At 39.1% G+C, this 24,161-nt stretch overlaps 1 protein-coding gene and 1 pseudogene across 4 annotated transcripts in view; one reads left to right on the top strand and one right to left on the bottom strand.

Moving 5' to 3' along the window:
- RBMS2 (RNA binding motif single stranded interacting protein 2) overlaps positions 1–24,161 on the top strand; it is a 61,513-nt gene that overhangs the window by 12,355 nt on the left and 24,997 nt on the right. Inside the window, exon 1 of one of the 4 annotated variants that reach the window (XM_024736763.1) lies at positions 20,684–20,750. The exons of the other annotated variants lie outside the window; for them this stretch is intronic. The gene's annotated coding sequence lies outside the window, so the exon portion shown is untranslated. Of the gene's footprint in view, positions 1–20,683; positions 20,751–24,161 lie in introns of those variants that run through there. 4 annotated transcript variants of the gene reach the window in all.
- On the bottom strand, positions 1,915–14,375 carry LOC112394361 (RNA-binding protein 7 pseudogene; annotated as a pseudogene).

The following is a 24,161-nucleotide window of genomic DNA, read 5'->3' as shown; positions in this document are numbered from 1 at the left end:
TGAGTTGTAGAGTTCTTTATATATTTTGGCTATTAACTCTTTATCAGGTATACGATTTGCAAGTATTTTCTTTTTTTTTTCAAGGAATGAATTTTTTTTTAATCTTTTTAAAAATTATTTATTTATTTATTTTTGGCTGCTTTGGGTCTTCGTTGCTGCGCGCGGGCATTCTCTAGTTGTGGCGAGCGGGGGCTACTCTTGGTTGCGGCGTGCGGGCTTCTCATTGAGGTGGCTTGTCTTATTGCAGAGCACAGGCTCTAGGCACACAGGCTTCAGTAGTTGTGGCACGTGAGCTCAGTAGTTGTGGCTTGCGGGCTCTGGAGTGCAGGCTCAGTTGTTGTGGTGCACGGGCGTAGTTGCTCTGTGGCATGTGAGATCTTCCTGGACCAGGGCTTGAACCCATGTCCACTGCATTGGCAGGCAGATTCTTATCTACTGTGCCACCAGGGAAGTCCCTAGGAATGAATTTTTATAAACAAGTTCTACAATGAAAAGGAAACAGCGTCTGTTTTTTAAAATTAACTATTTTTAGTTTTGGCTGTGTTGGGTCTTTGTTGTTGCACGCCGGCTTTCTCTAGTTGTGGTGAGCGGGGGCTACTCTTCGTTGCAGTGCGCAGGCTTCTCATTGTAGTGGCTTCTCTTGTTGTGGAGCATGTGCTCTAGGCGTGTGGGCTTCAGTAGTTGTGGCACACGGGCTTAGTAGTTGTGGCTCGCGGGCTGTAGAGCACAGGCTCATTAGTTGTGGCAGACGGGCTTAGTTGTTCGGCGACATGTGGGATCTTCCCGGACCAGGGCTGAAACCCGTGTCCCCTGCATTGGCAGGTGGATTCTTAATCACCATGACACCAGGGAAGTCCTGGAAACAGTATCTTGATACATAAAAGTTTTGTTAAACAAGGTTTTAAAGTTTTTAAATCAGAAAGTGTTTAAGACTAAATTCTCAAATGTTCAAATAAAAACAAAAAGCAACCTATACAATTTCAACAATAAAATGTGTCCTTGTGCACTTGTCTTGGATACTTTGAAAATGTTAAAATTTTAGAAGTTTGAGTGATAGAGGCAGCACTTAAAGGTTTTGTGAACCATTTTTTTCCCCCGAAAAGTATACTTTTAGTAAAACATTTTACCATTTTATCTGACCATGCATTTACATTTTTATTCTTCCAGAATAAGGGGATTTACATTAACACTGTATTTTTACTGTAAAAAAATACATTTAGAGATATTTAACTTACTGAGTGGCTTCAGTCATACATCAAACATGATTTAATGAACAAATTCTAAAATTTTATAATGAAATAGCACATGTAGATGTATACTTGTATGTTCAGTTACAGTAAAGTTCAAGATTATGTCACAGAACTTACACTTAAGTTCTCTAAGAAGTTAAATAATATGATTTATCCTGAAACTTTACCAAAAAGCTTTCTGAAATGTTAGTAAAATGAATCACTGAAGTTACATTTTCTCATTTATTAACAAAATACTGAGTCATTTCAGACTATCAACTTGAATGTTTTCTATTATATACACCAAAAATCTGATTCACTAACAAGAAACTTCTTGCAGTACAAAAAGATAACAGATAATTAAAATATTTGCTCCATAATACAAATAATCCATATAATACATCCCTTCCTCAACTGTCTGAAGTGATTAGGAATTGTGGCACCTTCGTTTGCATAAAACGCTTGCCTCCTCTTAAAACCCTGAGGTGAAAGGTTATTAATGTAATAAAACTAGAACCACAATTCTTCTCGTTTCTGTATTGGACTGCTGTTAGGTTTTAAAATTTTTGTAAAGAAATGTGGCGACTTATAAAGCTGTTCTATACAGTCTTTTAAGAAAACAGTCCCAGACAAATTAACAAAAAGGGCCTAGAATAACCTTATGAAAACATCCTTTTATCACTTGTTAGTGTCGAGATGAGCACCATTTTCCTTCTCTACCAGTGTCTCTTCTGTTATCAGAGTCATGGCTCCAGCCATCGTGATTCCTATCTTCATAGAAGAAATCATCCCTGTTTTCTCTGTAATGATGGTCAGACCCATGATCAGTGGTTTAACACTGTTTACGGCTATAATGTCTATCCGCTATGTAGGAATGAGAATTCTGACTTTTCTCTGTGATAATGTGTATCTCGACGCCACTGGGAGCTTGAAGACTGGTTAAAAGTATGATTATGTGGGGGACTTCCCTGGTGGCGCAGTGGTTAGGAATACACCTGCCAATACAGGGGACACGGGTTCAATCCCTGGTCTGGGAAGATCCCACATGCCACAGAGCAACTAAGCCCGTCTGCCACAACTACTGAGCCCTCGTGCCACAACTACTAAATCCCGTGCGCCTAGAGCCTGTGCTCTGCAACAAGAGGAGCCACTGCAATGAGAAGCACATGCACCACAAGGAAGAGTAGCCCTCACTCGCCACAACTAGAGAAAGCCCGTGCATAGCAATGAAGACCCAATGCAGACAAAAATAAATAAAAATTTTTTTTAAAAAGTATGATTATATGACCGAACTGATGGGGAATATCCTGATTGATCCAGATATGGAGAACCAAATTTCCCTCCATGTGACATCTGTCTCAAAACACTGTTCATCACTGCTTGTCTCTGAAAATTTTCTGAAGAAGAGAAAGATCTTTGAATTATCCGTGCTGATCGAGTCATTTTAGCTCCTTTCCTACCTACTAGGAGATGTGGAAGTAGGGCTTGAATTTCCAACACGATGCTGGGGATATGACAAACTGACCTCCTGTGAGGCATGGTTACTTCCTAATCTAATCTGAATTTTGATGGGCCTTCCAAAAAGCTTGATTCCGTAAAGTAGATTCATGGCATAAGGAGCAGATACTTTATGTTCGAAATTCACAAACGCAAACTGCTTTGCTTTACCATCCTTATCTTTTGGAATTTTCACTTTTATTACTGGCCCAGCCTGGTGAAAAAGCTCAAAAAGGAGCTCCTCTGTGACTTTGTTTCAGGGTTGCCCACAAAGAGAGTGTGATTTGCTTTGGCTCGCAAATATTTTCTTACATTCTGTAGGTTGCCTTTTTACTCTGTTGATTGTGTCCTTTGAAGCATGGAAGTTTTAAATATGGATATAGTCCAATTTATCCGTTTTTTTCTTTTGTTACCTGTGCTTTTGGTGTCATATCCAAGAAATTGCCAAATCCAATCTCATGAAGTTTTTCCCCTATGTTTTCTTCCAAGATGTTTAGGTATTTGATCCATTTTGAGTTAATTTTTGTATAAGGGTAATTTTTTACCCTTACAGTGTAAGGTAAGGGTCCAATTTCATTCTTTTGCAGGTAGATATCCAGTTTTTCCAATACTATGTGTTGGAAAGGCTGTTCTTTTCTCATTGAGTGGTCTTGGCACCCTTGTCAAATAATTTGACCATATGTGCAAGGGTTTATTTCTGGCTCTCTACTGTGTCCCATTGGTTAGTATGTCTGTCTTTATGCCAGTACCACACTGTTTTGATTACTATAGCTTTGTAATAATTTTTGAAATGAGAAAGTTTGAGACTTCCAGCTTTGTTCTTCTTGTTCAAGATTTGGCTATTCAGGGTACATTGAGATTCCAAATGAGTTTTAGGATGGAACTTTTTATTTCTGTAAAAAAACCCACAACATTGTTTTTCATTTACTTGTGTCTCCTTCCATTTCTTTCAGCAGTGTTTTGTAGTTTTCAATGTACAGATCTATCACCTCCTTGTTTACTTTATTCCTATTTTATTTTTGATGCTATTGTAAATGGATTTTCTTTATTTCTCTTTCAGATAGTTTGTGTATAGAAATAAAACTGATTTCATTATTGGTGTATAGAAATGGAACTGATTTTTGTATGTTCGATTTTTGTGTGTGTGTGTGTGGTATGCGGGCCTCTCACTGTTGTGGCCTCTCCTGTTGCAGAGCACAGGCTTCGTACGTGCAGGCTCGGCGGCCATGGCTCACGGGCCTAGCCACTCCGCGGCATGTGGGATCTTCCCAGACTGGGGCATGAACCTGTGTCCCCCGCACCGGCAGGTGGACTCTCAACCACTGCGCCACCAGGGAAGCCCTGTATGTTCGATTTTGTATCCTGAAACTTTTTTAAAAAATTTATTTTTGGCTGCATTGGGTATTTGTTGCTGCACATGTGCTTTCTCTAGTGTGGCGAGCAGGGGCTACTCTTCATTGAGGTGCACAGGCTTCTCATTGCAGTGGCTTCTCTTGTTGCAGAGCACGGGCTCTAGGTGCATGGGCTTCAGTAGTTGTGGCTCATGGGCTCTAGAGCACAGGCTCAGTAGTTGTGGCACACGGGCTTAGTTGCTCTGCGGCATGTGCGATCTTCCTGGACCAGGGCTTGAACCCGTGTCCCCTGCACTGGCAGGCAGATTCTTAACCACTGTGCCACCAGGGAAGTCCGTGTATCCTGAAACTTTATGGAACTTGTTTATTAGGCCTCACACTTTTTTGATGGAGTCTTTAGAATTTTCTGTATACAAAATCATGTCATCAGCAAACAGACAATTTTACTTCTTCCTTTCCGATTTGGATGCCGTTATTTCTTTTTCTTGCCTAATTGCTCTGGCTAGGACTTCTAGTATTACGTTGAATAGGAGTGGTCAGAATGTTCACCCTTTTCTTGTTCTTGATCTTAAAGGAAAAGCTTTCAGACTTCCACTGTTGAATATGATATAAGCTGTGGGCGTGTCATATATGGCCTTTATTATGTTGAGGTATGTTCCTTCTGTTCCCAATTTATTGAGTGTTTTTATCATGAAACGATGTTGAATTTTGTCAATTGCTTTTTCTGCATCTGTTGGGATTATCATGATTTTTGTTGTTCTGTTAATGTGCTATATCACATTTATTGATTTGTGTATATTGAACCATCCTTGCATCTCAGGGATAAGTCTCACTTGATCATGGTGTATGATGCTTTTAATGTGCTGTTGAATTTGTTTTGCTAGTATTTTTTTGAGAATTTTTGCACTTATGTTCATCATGGATGTTGGTCTGTTGTTTTATTTTAATGTCATCATCTGGCTTTGGTATCAGGATAATGCTGGTCTTGTTAAATGAGTTTGGAAGTGTTCCCTCCTCCATTTTTTTGGAAGAGTTTGAGAAGAATTGGTGTTAATTCTTCTTTAAATGTTTGATAGAATTCACATGTGAAGCCATCTAGTCCTGGAGATTATCAGTCTCTTTACTTATTAGTCTGTTCAGATTTTCTGTATTTTTATTATTAAGACTTGGTAGATTGTATGTTTCTAGGAATTTATTCATTTCTTCTAGGTTGTCCAATTTGGTGGCATATGATTGTCCATAGCAGTGTCGTATGATCCTTTGTGTTTCTGTGGTATCAGTTGCAATGTCTCCTCTTTCATTTTTAGTTTTATTTCTTTGAGTCCTCTCTCTTTTTTTCTTGGTAAATCTAGCTAAAGTTTTGTCAATTTAATCTTTTTAAAAAAACTAACAGTTTTCCATTGTTTATCTATTCCGGATTTCATTTATTTCTGCTCTGATCTTCGTTATCTCCTTCTTTCTGCTAACTTTGGGCTTAATTTGTCCTTTGTCCAGTTCCTTGAGGTTGTTTATTTGAGATCTTTTTTTTTTCTTCTTCTTCTTAATGTAGACAGTTATCACTCTAGACTTCCCTCTGTGCTCTATTTTTGCTGCATGCCATAAGTTTTGGTATGTTGTGTGTCCATTTTTGTTTGTTTCAAGATATTTTTTGATTTTATCTTTGACCCATTGGTTGTTCAGGAATGTGTTGTTTAATTTCCACATATTTGTGAATTTTCCAGTTTTCCTTCTGTTATTGATTTCTAGTTTATATCATTTTGGTCAGAAAAGATACTTGGTATGATTACAGTATTTTTAAATTTACTGAGACTTGTTTTGTGACCTAATGTGCTCTATCCTGCAGAATGTTCCAGGTGCACTTGAGAAGAAGGTGTGTTATGTTGTTTTTATTTTTTTAATTATTTAAAAAATTTTTTATTATTATTATTTTTTGCGATACGCAGGCCTCTCACTGTTGTGGCCTCTCCCGTTGCGGAGCACAGGCTCTGGACGCACAGGCTCAGCGGCCATGACTCACAGGCCCAGCCGCTCCACGGCATGTGGGATCTTCCCAGACCAGGGCACGAACCCATGTCCCCTGCATTGGCAGGCGGACTCTCAATCACTGCACCATGAGGGAAGCCCTGTTATGTTGTTTTTAGGTGGAAGGTTCTGTATATGTCTGTTAGGTCCATTTGATGTAAAGTATAGTTCGAGTCCATTGTTTCTGTATTGATTTTCTGTCTGGGTGATCCATTCATTATTGAAAGTGGAGTATCGAAATCCTCTGCTATTACTGTATTGTCTGTTTCTCCCATCAGATCTGTTAATATTTGCTCAATATTTTAGGTGCTCTAATGTTGGGTATATACACATTTACAACTGTTAACATCCCCTTGATGAATTGACCCTTTTCTTATCATTATATAATGACTTTCTTTGTCTCTTGTTACAGTTTTTGACTTAAAGTTCTTTTTTCTGATATAAGTATAGTTATCCTTGCTTTCTTTTGGTTTCCATTTGTGTGGAATATCTTTTTCCAACCCTTCACTTTGTTCTTATGTGTGTCCTTGTAGTAAATGAGTCTTCTGCAAACAGCATAAACGTTAGACCTTGTTTTTTATCCATTCAGCCACTCTGTGCCTTTTGATTGGAGAATTTAATCCATTTACATTTAAAGTAATTATAACTAGGTAAGGACTTATTATTGCCATCTTGTTCATTGTTTTCTGGCTGTCTTGTAGTTCCTTTCTTCCTTTCTTCCTCTCTTACTGTCTTGCTTTATGAATTGATGATTTCTGATAGTGGTATACTTTGATTCCCTTCTCTTTATCTTATGTGTATCTGTTATAGGTTTTTGTTTTGTGGTTACCCTCAGGCTTACTTGAAACATCTTATAGATGTAACAGTCTATTTTAAACTGATAACAGCTTAACTTTGATTGCATACAAAATCTACCCTTTTACCCCCACCCCCATTTTATGTTTTTCATGTCACAATTTACATCTTTTTATATTGTGTGTCCATTAACAAATTATTGTAGCTATAGCTACAATACTTTAATACTTTTGTCCTTTAACCTTTATACTAGAGTTAAGTGGTTAACACCACCACATTACAGTACTAGAGTATTCTGAATCTGACTGTGTGTTTACCTTTATCAGTATGTTGTATATTTTCATATGTTTTTGTGTTACTAGTTAACATCCTTTCTTTTCAGATTGAAGAACTCTTCAGCATTTCTTGTTAAGGCAGGTCAAGTGGTGGTGAACTCTCTCAGCTTTTGTTAGGGAAAGTCTTTATTTTACCTTCACTTCTGAAGGACAGCTTTGCTGGGTAAAGTATTCTTGTTTTGCATTATTTTTCTTTCAGCATTTTGAATATATCATCCCATTCTCTCCTGGCCTGCAGGATTTCTGCTGAGAAATCTACTTATAGCCTTATGGAGGCTCTGTTGTATGAGAGACATTTTTTTTTTTCGAACTGACTTTTAATTTGTCTTTGATTTTAGATGATTTTACTATAATGCATCTTGGAGAAGGTCATTTTGGATTGAAACTTTGGAGTGAGCTATTAGCTTAATGAACTTGGATGTCCACATCTCTCTCCACATTTGGGAAGTTTTCAGCTGTTATTTCTTTGAATAAGCTTTCTACCCCTTTCTCTCTCTCTTCTTCTGCAGCTCCAGTAGTTCATAGCTTGTTTCTGTTATTATGCCCCGTAAGTCCCATAGGCTTTCTTCATTCCCTTTCATTATGGTTTTTGTTTGTTTGCTTGTTTTTTTGTTTTCCTTCTGGCTGGATAAATTCAAATGATCTCTCTTCAGGCTCACTGATTCTTTCTTCTGCTTGCTCTAGTCCATAGTACTTTTAAGTTGCCCAATCCAACTAGTGTTTTGTTTGTTTGTTTTTTAGTTTTTATCTTACATAACCTCTTAGTGGCATTGCTGGAGTTGACTATTCCCCATTTCTTGAAACTCTGTCTTTTGTTGCCTCCGGTAACACAACCTTCTTGGGTCTTGCCCTTTTGCCCTCCTCTTTTGACCTCCTTGTCAGTTACTCTACTCAATTTCTGAGTGTTTATATTTCTTCAGGCTTTCTTGCCTTCTTTCTAAATATACTTTATTCCTAGATTTCATTTATTACTATGCTAACAGATTTATAGATAATTGCTAGAACAGACTTCTCCTCTGTGTATCCAACTGCTGAATTGATATTTTTTTCCTAGAAATCTCACAGGTTATTAAAATTAACATATTCAAAATGTAATGATTGCTTTGTAGTCCTCAAATTGGCTCTCCCCACCATCTCTACAGCATTAGTGAATGATACCGTCATCCATCCAGTTACTCAAGCTAGACACTATACTTTCCTGCATCTAATTTATAAGCAAGTCCTTTGATTCTACCTATAAACTACACCTCATATCTTTCCATTTCTCTCCACCTTTACAGCCATCTCTCCAATTATAGACTATATTGTCTCTTGTTTGGACTATTACAGTGGCCTCCTAATTGAGCTTGCCATTTCACCCCCTGCCTCACTCTTATTTATTCTTCCCATAGTAGCCAGAGTAATATTTTCAAAACATAGATCAGATCTTATAACTTCTCTCTTGCATAAAATTATTCATTGACTGTCTATTGTGTTGAATGAAAGCCAAGTACTTTAACACAGCCTGGGAGGCTCTGCCTACCCTTCCATCCTTCATTACACTCCAGCTTCACTGGCCTTCTGTTTCTTTCAGATTCAGTTGAAAATCTCACTTTGTGTCTTTTGCCCATTTCTCTTTCTGGAATGATCCTTTATTTCATTCTCTGAATGGCTACTTTTTGCTCCTCCTTGAAGTCTCACCTAAATGTCACCTTTCTGACTATACTAACTAAAGTAGGTCACAGCCTTCTGTTTTTTTTTTTCCTAGCCCATTTATCACACTGGGTAATTATACAATTACTTTGTGATTATTTGATTAATGGCTATATCTCTACTAAACGCTGAATTCTGTTAGAACCAAGACCATCTCTAGTCTTTGTCTTAGACCATCTTTAGCTTGGCATTTTGTCCTTGCTGTCAGACATAGTGCCTGGTACTCTAAATCGGGCATTAAGTATTTATTGAATGAATGGATGTGAGCTCCTTTTATATTTCAGGCACTATAAGAGCTTTATATGTATTTATTTCAATCCCCACACTAATCCTATTACATAGGTGCTGTTACTGTCTGCATTTTGCAGGTAAGGTTAAGCAACTTACCCAAAGTCACAGACTAGTACATGGCAACACTAGAATTAAACTATAGTCTTTGATTTTTGAGCCCTTGTGTTTTAACCCCTTTCTGCTAGTTAATGGGCTCTATAGTCAAGAAATATACTTTTGAAAAAACATTTAGTAAACATTGATTCATTGCCTACTCAATTGCTAAATGAATAGTGAATAACTGAGTGCTTATATCAAAACTGAATCTGATTTTTCCTCATTTGTGAAATAAAGGTCTTACATTATAAATGAAAATGATTTTCTTCGTTGTCCCAAATTGAATTATTACTAAATCATTATTTTACAATTATAGGATTTGTAAACTGGTAGGGCCAGGCACACTAACATTTTACTCTGGCCTCCATTTCAACTACCAGAGGAAATACTTGCCTAGCCTTTAAAGACTGCTGGGGTTTGCGGGTTTCAATTTGAAGCATCCTTCTTCCTCCACTCCAGTTGAGAAATAAGAAGAAAGTTTGACAAATGGAAATAAAAACAACAACTTTATTACTGATAACACTAATATTCAAGAAGGTAGCTTGTATCTGTGGGCCACTGGATTTTCTACTACTGCCAGAATTAGACAGATTTCTCCATCTAGGTGCAAGCAGTGATCAAAACCAAACCAAAGAGAAACTACAGACTTCCCCTGTGGGGCAACCCCTGTGAAACCCCACCAGTGTGTAAGGTAGCAAAGCTGAGTGTGTGCTCCCTTCAGGCAGCTGAACCCCCAGAGCAAAAGAGGACACAGCTGTGCTGCTGCTTCTAGAGCTGCCTGCACAGCAGGAGCGATATGCTGATGTCTGTCTGTCCCTCTACGCTGAAGGGAGCAGTGGAGTGGGCAGTAAGTGTTTTCTCCAGGGAAGATGATGATCAGATTCCTCAGTTCAGTCCCATTTTCACGTATCAGACCAGTACTTAAATCTAGTAGATATTTTGATTATTGAGGTAAAATGATAAGCTAAGTTTCTTTTCTTTTTGACCACACTGAGTGTCCTGTGGGATCTTAGTTCCCTGACCAGGGATGGAACTCATGCCCCCTGCAGTGGGAGAGCAGAGTCTTAACCACTGGACCACCAGGGAAGTCCCTCTTTACCTGTTTTCTGGTGTCATTTTAGACTGTTGATTTGAACACATTTTAGAAATCGATCTCTTAAAAAAATAATTGGAGCTAATTGTTGACCTTGCTTATAGTTCGTGAAAGCCATTGCTGTTCCTGTGTTTAGACAAACAGCAATGGAAAGGATGCGGACTTGGGAACCAGATGATCCTCAGTCAAAAATAAGATTCTACTACTTACTAATTATGTAAACTTGGGAAAGAAAGAACTCCTCTGAACCTTAATTTCCATATCAATAAAAATGAAAACGGAGGGAATTCCCTGGTGGTGAGTCCAGTGGTTAGGACTCAGTGGCACTTTCACTGCCGTTGGCCTGAGTTTGATCCCTGGGTCAGGGAACTAAGATCCCACAAGCTGTGCAGCGTGGACAAAAAAAAAAGAGAAAAGAAAAGAAAATGGAAATTATACCTATCCCATTATCTCATTATCATTTTTTTTAAACAAACCTCCACCTTCCTACTTTCTAAATTTCTCTTCTACTGTCTCTTTTATTTATTTATTTTAATTTTTAAATTTCTGGCTGCATTGGGTCTTCGTTGCTGTGTGCGGGCTTTCTCTAGTTGCGGCAAGTGGGGGCTACTCTTCGTTGTGGTGCACGGGCTTCTCATTGCGGTGGCTGCTCTTGTTGTGGAGCATGGGCTCTAGGCGCATGAGCTCAGTAGTTGTGACTTGCCAGCTCTAGAGTGCAGGCTCAGTAGTTGTGGCACACGGGCTCAGTTGCTCCACGGCATGTGGGATCTTCCTGGACCAGGGCTTGAACCCGTGTCCCCTGCATTGGCAGGTGGATTCTTAACCACTGTGCCACCAGGGAAGCCCTCATGATTTTCTTTGTAAAGATTATATTAGATAACAAAATCCTATGGGGCCTGGAATATGGTAAATAGCCAACATTTGTTATTTTCCCTTCCCTTCGCCTGAGAAAAAGATAATAAAATAAAAGGTCAGTTGACTATTGAGATTAACATCAATAGTCACTAGAGAAGCTATGTTGTTACTAGGAAGTTTTGTTTTGATTTTATGTTTTTATGTCATTGTTCTGTTTTTGCATTCCATCTTGTGCCTTTTGAAGGCCAACCTTTTCTCTCATTTTGCATTTCTTCATAGCACCTCCACATGCTACATATTAGATACAATAAGTAATTGTTCAGTTGTAGATTCTTTTGTCTATTCTCCAAATAGTACCTACTTAATAAATTTTTTTTCAAAAACAAACAACTTTTTATTGACATATAGTTGACTAGTAATGTTGTGTTAGTTTCAGGGGTACAGCACAGTGATTCAGTTATACATATATATGTATTCTTTTTCAGATTCTTTTCTATTATAGGTTATTACATGATACTGAATATAGTTCCCTGTGCTATACAGTAAGTCCTTGTTGTTTTATTTTATATATAGTAGTGTGATTTATTTTATATATAGTAGCATGTATCTGTTAATCACAGACTCCTAATTTATCCCTCCCCCACCCCCTTTCCCCTTTGATAACCATAAGTTTGTTTTCTATGTCTCTGAGTCCATTTCTGTTTTGTAAATAAGTTCATTTGTATCATTTTTTTAGATTCCACTTATCAGTAATATCATATGATATTTGTCTTTCTCTGTCTGGCTTACCAATCTCCAGGTCCATCCAGATGGTTGCAAATGGCATTGTTTCGTTCTGTTTTATGGCTGAATAATATTCCATTGTACATATATATACTGAATCTTCTTTATCCATTCATGTGTTGACGGACATTTAGGTTGCTTCCATGTCTTGGCTATTGTAAATAGTTCTGCTGTGAACATTGGGGTGCATATATCTTTTTTTTTTTTGGCCACGCTGCGTGGCATGCAGAATCTTAGTTCCCCAACAAGTGATCAAACCTGTGCCCCCTGCATTGGGAGCGTGGAGTCTTAACCACTGGACTGCCAGTGAAGTCCCCTATATCTTTTTTTTTTTAAATAAAATTTGCCATCGAAACCATTGTTTAAAATATTTATTTATTTATTTTTGGCTGTGTTGGATCTTCACTGCTGTGCGCAGGCTTTCTCTAGTTGCAGTGAGTGGGGGCTACTCTTCATTGTGGTGCGTGGGCTTCTCATTGTGGTGGCTTCTTTTGTTGCGGAGCACAGGCTCTAGGAGCATGGGCTTCAGTAGTTGTGGCACGTGGGCTCAGTAGTTGTGGCGCACGGGCTTAGTTGCTCTGCGGCATGTGGGATCTTCCTGGACCAGGGCTCGGACCTGTGTCCCCTGCATTGGCAGGCAGATTCTTAACCAGTGTGCCACCAGGGGAGCCCCCCCTCAATATCGTTTTGAATTAGTTTTCTCTGGATATATGCCCAGTGGTGGGATTGCTGGATCACATGGTAACTCTAATTAAATGGTTTTTGAATGGGTTAATTTTTATGCTGGTACAAACGTAAGAATTTCCTTGACAATAAATTGCAAGAAATAGGGGACTACCCTTGTGGTCCAGTGGTTAAAACTCCGCACTCCCAATGCAGGGGGCCTGGGTTCAATCCCTGGTTGGGGAACTGAGATCCCACATACCACAACTAAACCTGCTCGCCGCAACTACTGAGCCCATGAGCTCTAGAGCCCGTGCGCTGTAACTAGAGAGCCTGTGCAGTGCAAGGAAGATCCAGCACAGCCTAAATAAATAAATTTTTAAAATTCTTAAAGAAAACTGCAAGAAATAGGAATGGATAGGGAACTTGTCGATTAAAAGATGTGTCAGCAACCAGTGACAGTATATGGACCTTACTTGGATCCTATTTCAAACAAATAAACTGGCTAATTCCCTGGAGGTCCAGTGGTTAGCACTCCATGCTTTCACTGCCAAGGGCCTGGGTTCAATCCCTGGTCAGGGAACTAAGATCCCACAAGCCGCACAGTGTGGCCAAAAAATTCAAATAAACTGTAAAACAAAATAAAACAATTCTGACATATATAAGACAATTGGAAATTTTAACTCTATTTTATAAAATTAAGGAATTATTAATTTTTAGATGATATAGAGTTGTTTGGGTTTTTTTTTTAAAGAGATCTTTCAGAGCTACATGCTGAAATATTTTGTAATGAAATTATATATTTGCTATTTGCTTTGAAATAATATGGGAGGTAAGGAAATAGGTGGAGTTACAAATGAAGCAAGTTTGTCCATGAATAATTGTTAAAGCTAAGTGATAAATGTGTAGGGATTCATTATACTCTTCTTTTGCCTTTGTATGTTTTCCATAATTAATAGTAAAAAAAGGTATTCTTATTAAACTTTGCCTCCCATCCTCTGAACCAGGACTGTCTTTTTTTTTTTTTTAATAGGTTAAGATATGAGCAACTTTAATACCACAGCCAGGCTAATTATTACTTAAGGATATCACTGAATGCAACTGTCAGGAGTAAGCCTAAGCAAAGATAGAGAAGAAGGGAAAAAATGGAGGAAGAATAGAAAAGAGCAAGAGAGAGGATGGAGACTAGAGAAAGGGAAAGAAGTGAAGGGGTAGTAGAGGGTTGCCTCTAAGCTATAAGTCTCTTATTCTCATTCTAAATTTTCTTCCAATTTCACCTCCAAAGGATACCAGAGGTAAGTAGGAACCTGAGATTCTGCTCTGTAAGTTCTGTCAAAACTTTTTGTAATAAGGAGAAAGAAAAATCGCTGTTTTGTTTTAATATATCAGCCTAAAAGAACAGGGATTCCCCCTTTTCTATATTCTTTATGGATTAAGTACACTGTAGCTATTATATAAATAGTATATCTTTATGTGGCTATGGGTACTGGACCTTGCAAAAATACTTACATAACCTTCCACATTACTATCCAGGAATTAGGTAGAACTTACAGAACTTTCTCTTCCTCTTTTGGAGACCTTATCACTTTGTTTATAGTTGGCTTTTGGTATTCAGTTCTTACTTTGGCAATCAGTCGTCACCTCCACCCCTTACCTCCGACTTCTGCCCCATTCCCAATTGTAGTTTAAGACCGTGAGTTTGATAAACTAGGTTAACACTTTGCCAAGGACTAGTTCTGTTCAGATCACTGTCTCTTTTGAGATTCAGAGTATGTTAGGAACTATGAGAGCATGGGTCCAGGAGTCAGGCTGTATGGACTCAAGTGTTTTAACATTCTATCCTAGTTTTAAAAAATTAGTATGTCGGACCTTGAAACTTTTTCTTTTGTTTTTAAATAGATAATAGATGTATGGACTTGGTATAAAATATAAAAGGTTCAAAGGTCTGTTTTCACTCCATCTTTCATATACCTAGTTCGTCTTTTTAGCGGCCAACTTTATTAACCGTTTCTTGTGAATCTTTCTGGACGTATTTTATGTATATTATATCAGACTTTGAAAAATTATATCTGCAGTTGTTTGTGACTTGTAAAAAGCAGACTAGAGGGACTTCCCTGGCGGTCCAGTGGTTAAGACTCCACGCTTCCAGTGGAGGGGATGCGGGTTCGATCCCTGGTTGGGGAACTAAGATCCTACATGCCCTGTGGCGTGACCAAAACAAGGCAGGGTAGAATAAGGATTAAACTTTATATACCTAACGTAATGCTAGGTGGTTGCATGTATACATTTTATTTTGATCTGAAAATAGACTAGGCATATATACCTTCCATATTCTTTGGTTAGGTTACTTTCTTCAGGTGTGTAGTATTGCCAGTATTTATTGTTTGGTGAATCAAAAATATTTCTATAATGGTCACAGGAGCAGAATCTTTTCATGACTTTGAGATTTTAGGCCTTGATAAAACCAGATCCCTAATCTACCAATCTGGGAATTCTTTGTATAGGTAGTATAAGGGTGAAGAAGAGGAGTGCTGGTGTTTCCTGACTTCCTATGGGTTTATGATCTCTGTATTTCTGACCACAATAAAATTGTGTCAGATGATGAAAATAGGGTAAATGACAAGATAGGGCAAAATAAACTATAGGCAGGCATTATCTTTTCCTATATATTTTCTCTATCTGAGGCAACTTTATTGTGGAAGAGAGGCACATATACTTCTCTGCAAGCTCTGAAGCTCCAATGATGCCGTTATTCTTTTTCACTTTGCAACTCCTTCTCAGGCCATACGATGATCCACCAGCTAGGCTGAAGAGTGGAGGGGTTGTGTAATGCAGAGTAGCACTCCATGGGGGCTCAGTTGTATCCTACCCATGTTCTCCCCAAGCAGTTGGTGGTCATGTTCAGACTTAAGCTACTTAACCTTCAAAGATCCTTTTTCTGTCCTGAGAATTAATTAAACTTTTTGCTTTATGGTTCCTGGTACATATGAGATATTGCCACACTGACATGTACCCACAAACTGGTGGCATAGTTGGTTATTCCTTGGGATAGAGGCATGGGATTGTGCTGCCTAAAAACACTGTGCCTAAAAGGGCTCTGCCCCCCAATAGAATTGCCCATATATTTCAGTTGAGGGCTCTTGCTCTAGTAAGTCTATGTAAGCACCAGTCTTATGTAGGTTTTCCTCTAATTTATTTGGTTCACAGTTCAAATGCCTTTGTTCCTTAAATGTTCTACTTTGACTAGACATTACCTATGGCCAGGGAACTTAGAACTGTTTTCTTTCCAGAAGGGAGAGAAAGGATGTAGGGTCATGGAAAGGACTGCTTTACATGTTTACTCAGCTGGTTGCCTTGGTTTGGATACTGTCAGTATTAAGGTTTCCATTACTTGGTTCTGCTTAACAAAAAGTGAAGCGACATAACAGAGGGAATGTTGAAATAAAACTGAACCTCAGTTTCTGAGTTTTAGAAGGAAAATAACACATCACCTGCTCTACTTCACAAAGTTGTCTGGAAGATGATATGAAATCATAAAGTTAAATCAACAGTTTAACTTAAGATACTGTTAAATTGTTAGATGAAAAGAATTCTGCATCAAACTGTGCCTTGAGGATTTTTGCCCAGTGAGGAGGTTCTTTATCCAATCTTAAAGAAAGCAGAATTTCTCAAGAGTTTCTGGTACATATCCTCTTGCACCTGAATCTTTAAGGTAGAATGGTTTGTTCATCGTTTAGGGTCCTAAAAGGAAACAGATGCATACCCAAATGGAGTAATTTGAGAAAGATGTAATGAAGGGACTATTTACAAAGGGACTTAGGGAAACCAGTGAGAGGGAGTAGAGTACCCTATGGCCAGCAATTACAGAGCCTACGTACTCTATATCTAAAAGGTCAAAGAACTGAGGGAGATTACCAGAATCTAAGAGTGTATGGAGAGAACTATGGGCTTCAGTAGAGGTATGCAGCCAAATCACGGTATTCTGGCAGGGAAAGGAGCTAGGAAAAGAAATACTCTGGTCTCATTCTCCTCCTGCCCTTTGATATCCTACTGGTATATATCTGGTTAGCCAAACCCAACTGGAAGCCAGAGGGCAAGGAAGCCTGTTCATACACTCTGTATGGTCAGCTTCCAAGGCATAATGCAAGGTGGACAAGAGTGCCTAGTGGATCTGGAAGGGTGAATGGATTCTTGAGCAATGTGTTTGGCTGTATGCTTAACTGAGGATTCTTTAGTTATTTTGACTTAGGGTTTAAAAACGTCAATTTTATACTTGAGAACTAGTTTGAGTATCACCTGGTATGAATGTAAAAACTCCCTCTGGTATTAAAGGGATGTAGAAAACAGATTGCTACTGTAGTGGTAAGAGCCATGAAAGAGTAAGGGGGAGGAGATGAGGAGCTGGAGATGGTGTCAGGTTTACTTGAGCTAAGAGGAAGTAGTAGAAGTGCTGAGAGTCAGCTTTGAAAACCAGGTATGAGGGCTTGCCTGGTGGTCCAGGGGTTAAGACCCTGAGCTCCCACCGCAGGGGACCCCGGTTCAATCCTGGTAAGGGAACTAAGATTCCGCATGCCATACCACGTGGCCTAAATAAATAAATAAATAAAATAAAACCAGGTATGGTGGGCAGATCCGTGGTATGGGTTCTGTGGCTCAGGTGCTGTGTGTTCCAGAGATACCTTTCTTTTTTTGTTTTGTTTTGTTTTTAATGTTATATTTTTTTTCAGGGAGGGGGATTACAGAAAATATTCCTTTCTTGCTCTGACATGATTTAATGTCTAATACATACTTCCACTTGAATTTCAATAAAATATATTAATCTTATGAATTTTCTATCTGGAAATGAAGTAGGGTGATGCCAACCTAGGCTGAATCCTGTGCTAGGTCATACTAGTGTGTGATAGCCAAACATCTCAAGAAGTTTTCAATGGTTGGAATGTCCTCTTCTCGCTACCCATCTCTATCAAATTTTTATGACAGCTTTATTGAGATATAATTCACATACTATACAATTCACCCGTTTATAGGGTACAGTTCAGTGGCTTTTGTATATTCATGGAGTCCTGCATCCATTACCATACTTTTAGGACATTTTCATTACCCACCTCCCAAAGAAACTCTGCCCACTTAGCTATCACTTCCCAGTTCTTTCATTATCCCCCTCTCCCAGCCATAGGTAATCAGTAATCTACTTCCTGTTTCTAAAGACTTGCCTATTATACACATTTCATATAAATGGAATTATGTAATCAGTGGTCCTTTGTGACTGCCTTCTTTCACTTAGCATATTTTCAAGGTTCATATTGTAGCATGTATCTGTACTTCTTTCCTTCTTATGACTGAATAATAAGCTCATGTATAGATATACCACATTTTATGTATCCATTTATCAGTTGATAGACATTTGTGTTGTTTCCACTTTGGGCTATTATAATGCTGCTGCGAAATTCGTGTACAGGTTTTGTGCAGGCATATGTTTTCAGTTCTCTTGGGTACATACCTAGGAGTGGAATTGCTGAGTCATGTGATAACTCTGTGTTGAACCATTTTAGGAGCTGCCAAACTGTCTTGCTAAGCAGCTGCATCATTTTACATTTCCACCAGTAGTGTACAAGGGTTCCAGTTTCTTCACAGCCTCACCAACACTTGTTCTTTTTTATTATAGCCATCAAAGTTACTTTTGAGTAAAGTCATAGTCTTTTTATTACAGCCATCCTAGTGGATATGAAGTGGTATCTCATTATGATTTTTTAAAATAAATTTATTTATTTTATTTATTTATTTTTGGCTACATTGGGTCTTCCTTGCTGTGCACGGGCTTTCTCTAGTTGCAGTGAGTGGGGGCTACTCTTCCTTGAGGTGTGTATGCTTCTCATTGCGGTGGCTTCTCTTTGTTGAGGAGCATGGGCTCTGGTCGTGTGGCTTCAGTAGTTGTAGCACGCAGACTCAGTAGTTGTGGCTCGCCGGCTCTAGACCGCAGGCTCAGTAGTTATGGTGCATGGGCTTAGTTGCTCCGCAGCATGTGGGATCTTCCCAGACCCAGGGATCGAATCCGTGTCCCCTGCATTGGCAGACGGATTCTCTACCACTGCGCCACCAGGGAAGTCCCTCTCCTTATGATTTTGATTTGCCCCTATGGCTCCCTATTAAAGGTTTAATATCCTACTCATCCTTCAAGGTACAACCCAAACATCTTACTTACTTGAGAAACTTTTCCCTCAGGAATTGTTTATTCTTTCATGTTCTTATACCATTTTGCTTGGATCCCCATTAGCACACATATTTTTTTCTGCTAGTTATCTAGATTGTACGCTCTGGTTTGTGAATTACTTAATGGCTTCTTGTGAGTGTGTGTTTAAATTTATTATGAAATATTTCACTTTTACTCATCTGTGAGTCCCCACTGCATCAAGCAGGGCATGGACATATTTGCATTCAGATATTTAGTGAATGATTCAAATAATGCAAAGGGTCTCATGAGTGAATATTAGGAGGTCTGTTACTTTGCAGGGAAAGTGGACTTTCTCTTATTAGGAGACATTATGACAGAACTCAGAAAATAATGTATTTTTAGACAAAAATGTTCAGATGTGTTATATGATCCAGAGACCACTGGCTTTAGGAGCTTGTCTTGTGGATCATCAATATCCAGGTTGTAATAGGAATTTTGATGTCAGGCCACTGGATTGTGTATCTGTGAGACTTTCTTAGGCGTTTATTAAGATGATACACAATTAGCAAATCCCCTAAGTTTATTTTACTCCTTTTAGCAAATATCCATGCTTATACTCTATGCCAGGAACTTCACTGGGCACTAGACATGGGATGGAGTTTTCTCCTGCTCTGGTGACAATAAGAGTTAAGGGCTTAGGATGGGGATAACTTTGATAGCAAATGAATGGATACAGGGTTTGTGAATTTTATTAAACCAGGCAAAATGAACACTTGATCAGAGAACCTTATTTTCAGAATAAAGACAGTGTTTCAGTTACATTAATTTTTAAGTAGCTCATCTGACTGGATCATTCTTTTAAAGATCTGATGAAAACTTAGTGATTGGGAAGTAGGCCTTGTATCACTTCTACCATTATGATCTCTTGCAAGAGAGCAAAAGGAAGAACGCTCTCTTGTCTCCTAGTTTCCTGTAACTCAGCAAGACAGGAAACATAAAGTTCCTTGCTACAGGAAGACGGGAGTTTGGTTTTTCTTTTTCTGGATGAAGATGAAGGAGTTACATATTTCTCTATCCCCATACTATAAGCCCTTCCCTGGATTATTATCCCAGAGATTCTTATGGGATATTTTATAGGACAGTTCTCTAACCATCCTTCAAATACCACCCCACCAATCTTTAGGAAATTAAAGTCTCTTCAGTATTTTATCTAAAAGGCCTCAGCCCTAGACAGTAAAAGAAGAACAAAACATAAGGAATCGTTTTATAATCTAGACATAAGTAACTTTCTGAGGAGGTCAGAGAGAGGTAGTTCTGAAGATGGTCAGGGCCTGCTTACTGAGTAGTTATCTCGCTGCCTGCCTCATAGGCTCAAATCTCTTCATGTGCTTTCCATAAAAACATCTCTCCAGAGTTTTCCTGGATCCTTAAGAACTTCTGGGGGGTGGGGGGACTTGTAGGGAACACGGGTTTGAGCCCTGGTCCAGGAAGATCCCACATGCTGTGGAGCAGCTAAGCCCGTGTGCCCCAACTACTGAGCCTGCGTTCTAGAACCCGCGAGCCACAACTACTGAGCCCGTGTGCTACAACTACTGAGCCTGCGCTCTAGAGCCCGTGAGCCGCAGCTACTGAGTCCATGTGCCACAGCTACTGAAGCCTACACACCTAGAGCCCATGCTGTGCAACAAGAGAAGCCACCGCAATGAGAAGCCCACATCGCAATGAAGAGTAGCCCCTGCTCGCTGCAACTAGAGAAAGCCCACGCGCAGCAATGAAGACCCAATGCAGCCAATAAATAAATAAATAAAAATTAAAAAAAAAAAGAACTGCTGGGGAAACATCAAGTCTCTGCAGACAAATAACAGCTCAACTTGGGTGAGTTATCCATATTCTGCAAAGGAAGGAGAATTTTGTCCTTTAATTATAGAAGAACTCCATTTTTTAAAAGACTCCAAATTTTAAAATAATAACAGTTACTGACAGTTTATACTTGCTGTATGCCAAACACCATGTTAAGTACTTTATATCCATTAACTCATTTGTCCTACCTTTCTTTGCCTTCTTTCAGCTTTTATGTATGGCTATTTACTATGCAAGGGTAGTGGCCCTTCTAGGAAACAGCCAAGTCCTCCCCCTGCTAGTGTTCTCACACACCTTTTATTGATAGATTCTAGTCTCCAACCAACCTCAAATTTGGTGTTCCCTAGCGTTTGCATTCAATCAGTTCGTCTTTGCAATCCAGTGTTCCCTGTTCTGCCTTGGTAACGAATTGCCCATAGGCATCTGGGTTTCACTGGAAGATCCAAAGCCAAAAAGTCCTCGCCCTGAGATTGCTTCCCACCTTTAGCTATCATAACTGAGTTTACTCTACTTCCCAAAGAAGTAGTGCAATACTAGAACTTTCTAAAAGCATTAATACCTCCTTTATAAGCCTATATTTCTAAGGTGGTGCGTTAACTTTTAGCTAAGAAATCAAACTTCCAGGCTCTTCCATGCTAACTACCAGGCTTGTCACGCCTTCCCTGCATAGTATTTTAAAGGTATTTAAATATTTACTAACTGAATAAATTAATCAGTATTTATTCTAAAAGCATTCAGCATATATCCATCAAGCAGATAACTTCAAATTCTGCCAGTCTGAATTTAACTTCTATACTTTTTCCTGACCTCCCTTCATGTCTAATATCTCCTAACTAGTCTTACCACCTCTGGTCTTCTACCCCTCCGAACCAGCTGGGATAATGCATCTAGTGTTAGCTTTCTCAAATATATGTTATCATGTCATTTCTCAGTTTATAAACCTGTTAATGTTTCCCAGTCAGAAATAAATCTCCTTCATGAGAAGACTCATACCTAGGGACTTCCCTAGTGGTCCAGTGGTTAAGAATCCACCTTGCAATGCAGGGGACGCGGGTTTGATCCCAGTCAGGGAGCTAAGATCACACATGCCGCGGGGCAGCTAAGCCCCCATGCTGCAACTACAGAGCCCTCGAGCTCTGGAACCCGCCCACCAGAACTAGAGAGAAGCCCACGCGCCACTATTAGAGAAGTCCGAGCGCCGCAAGGAAGAGCCCACGTGCTGCAGCTAAGACCCGACGCAGCCAAATAAATATTTTGTAAAAAAAGAAGACTCATACCTACCTTTTCTACTGGATAACTTTACATATTTCTTTGCTACGTGATAATATGCTACCATCCTTTATTTCTAAAGGCAAATCTAATACCATCCCAGGCATCTTAAGATTCTAGAACAAATATGAGGGCCTTGTTTTAAACAGTTCAAATCTTGCTCTTCATTTTTTAGCTTAGGCTCGGACAGAGAACCAGTGGCCTCAGAGAACCATTACAGACCAACAGGAGTCAAGAGAGACAATACTGCCCCACCCTTCTCTCGCCCAGTAAGAATATCTCAGTCCTCTGGACTCTCATATATACTGCCCTGTTCTCTTTTATGTACATAGGTAAACAAGGATCATTAGTTTACATTAGTTATTATTGTCTCTCCAAATAGTTTCTTTCGGGAAGCTAGATAAGCTTTACTTAGAGGCTTTCTTGACCTTTTTTATTGAATTCTCTTGAAAAGAGAATATTTTTCTATTTTTTCTCTTTGGAGACTATGTAGTAGTTTCAGAAGCTGTTTGGGAATAGCAAAAGAGAAAAGTTTTGGGTTTTTATTTTCTGAACTACATCTTTTTTTCTAGGAATTTTTCTGGCCTTGCAGCAAGTTTATCATTGACTAAGACATATTTTTAGATTATAACTAAGACATTAGTGTTAAAACCAAGGTTATAACCATGGTAGTAAGCCAGAAGCTTCTTTTCAATTTATTTCTTTCCTCAATAACCCTTGTGTTCTTATTTGGACAGTCGTAGCATCATTGATAACTTCCTCTTAGGAATATTCTCTCACATTGGGAAAGGGGATAGATGAACTCTAGCTGAGGCAGGTGATCTCATCTGCCAGTGCTTGGCACATGATATGATGCTGCTAGAGTTGCTTCTGCTATCATTGTTACTGTTGGCATCATCATCACCCCACAGGCCTAGAATCTCTTATTTATTTATTTATTTATTTAGGGGCGGGGTGGGGGTGTGGCACACCATGCAGCTCGCAGTATCTTAGTTCCCAAAACCGGGGACTGAACCCAGGCCCCAGCAGTGGAAACGCCGAGTCCTAACCACTGGACCACCAGGGAATTCCCTAGACTCTCATATTAGAAGAAGCTTGGCTTTCTCAGCTAAGGATCAATAATGGCAATTCCTTAGAGATGAGGAAAGGCATATCTTAGTGAATGATCTCCAGCAGTGATCTTATTCTGAACTCAGGAACAGCCATGATTAGAATATAGTTGATAATCTTCTTGGCCTCTACTTTATTATTATTTTTAAAAAATATTTATTTATTTATTTGGCTGCGCCCAGTCTTAGTTGTGGCATGTGGGATCTTTGTTGCTGCATGCGGGATCTTTAGTTGTGACGTGTGAACTCTTAGGTTCAGGATGTGGGATCTAGTTCCCTGACTGGGGATTGAACCCGGGCCCCCTGCATTGGGAGCATAGAGTCTTAGCCACTGGACCACAAGGGAAGTCCCTTCTTGCCTCTACTTTAAATCAGATGGTGCACTTACAACAGTAGTGATAATGGAGGGGGCCTAGACCACTAGTATTTGATTATTATTACATGTCTACTAATTCAGTGGAGATTTCAACATCATTCTTAAAGTATGTACTGCCATTTCTAGCACTGGATGTATGACTTTTAGGTTTATTTGCCCTGTTTTTGTCTTGTTGTCTGAAAGTTGCTGAAAAACATGCATGTGCCCTAGCCTACCCTGCACTTGTCGACTGTCACTACCACCACAGAGGAAGAATTCATATTCTTCTGGCACATGGATTGTTCTATATGGAAAATCCTAGTGTAAGTGCTGGCAAAGAGAGGGGGACATGGATAGGAAATATAAAGGGTGTATCAAGAGCTACAATAGGTCATGAGGCTTTGGGCCATTCCAGAATGTGGTATTGGGTTTCTTCTTTGCTGCAGTATAGAGCTGAGGAATAAACTGTGTATTTGCAAGTGGGTACACATTTGTGATTATGTATAGTGACAGAAATAGGTAAATACTTGCTTCAACATATTTAGCTTGAGCAAATATTTTTATTTTAAAGTTTGCTAAAGGTCAGAGGCGTGAAATGTAAGAGGCACATTTCACATTAAGATTCTTTGGGGGGAAGATTTCCCCTCTTTGATATTCATGTTTCCCTTTTTCTTCTGTTACCACTCTAATCCC

The sequence above is a fragment of the Neophocaena asiaeorientalis genome, unplaced genomic scaffold, assembly GCF_003031525.2.
Source record: "Neophocaena asiaeorientalis asiaeorientalis breed wild unplaced genomic scaffold, Neophocaena_asiaeorientalis_V1.1 scaffold134, whole genome shotgun sequence".
Classification (NCBI taxonomy): domain Eukaryota; kingdom Metazoa; phylum Chordata; class Mammalia; order Artiodactyla; family Phocoenidae; genus Neophocaena; species Neophocaena asiaeorientalis.
This window is presented reverse-complemented; position numbering and strand designations above follow the sequence as displayed.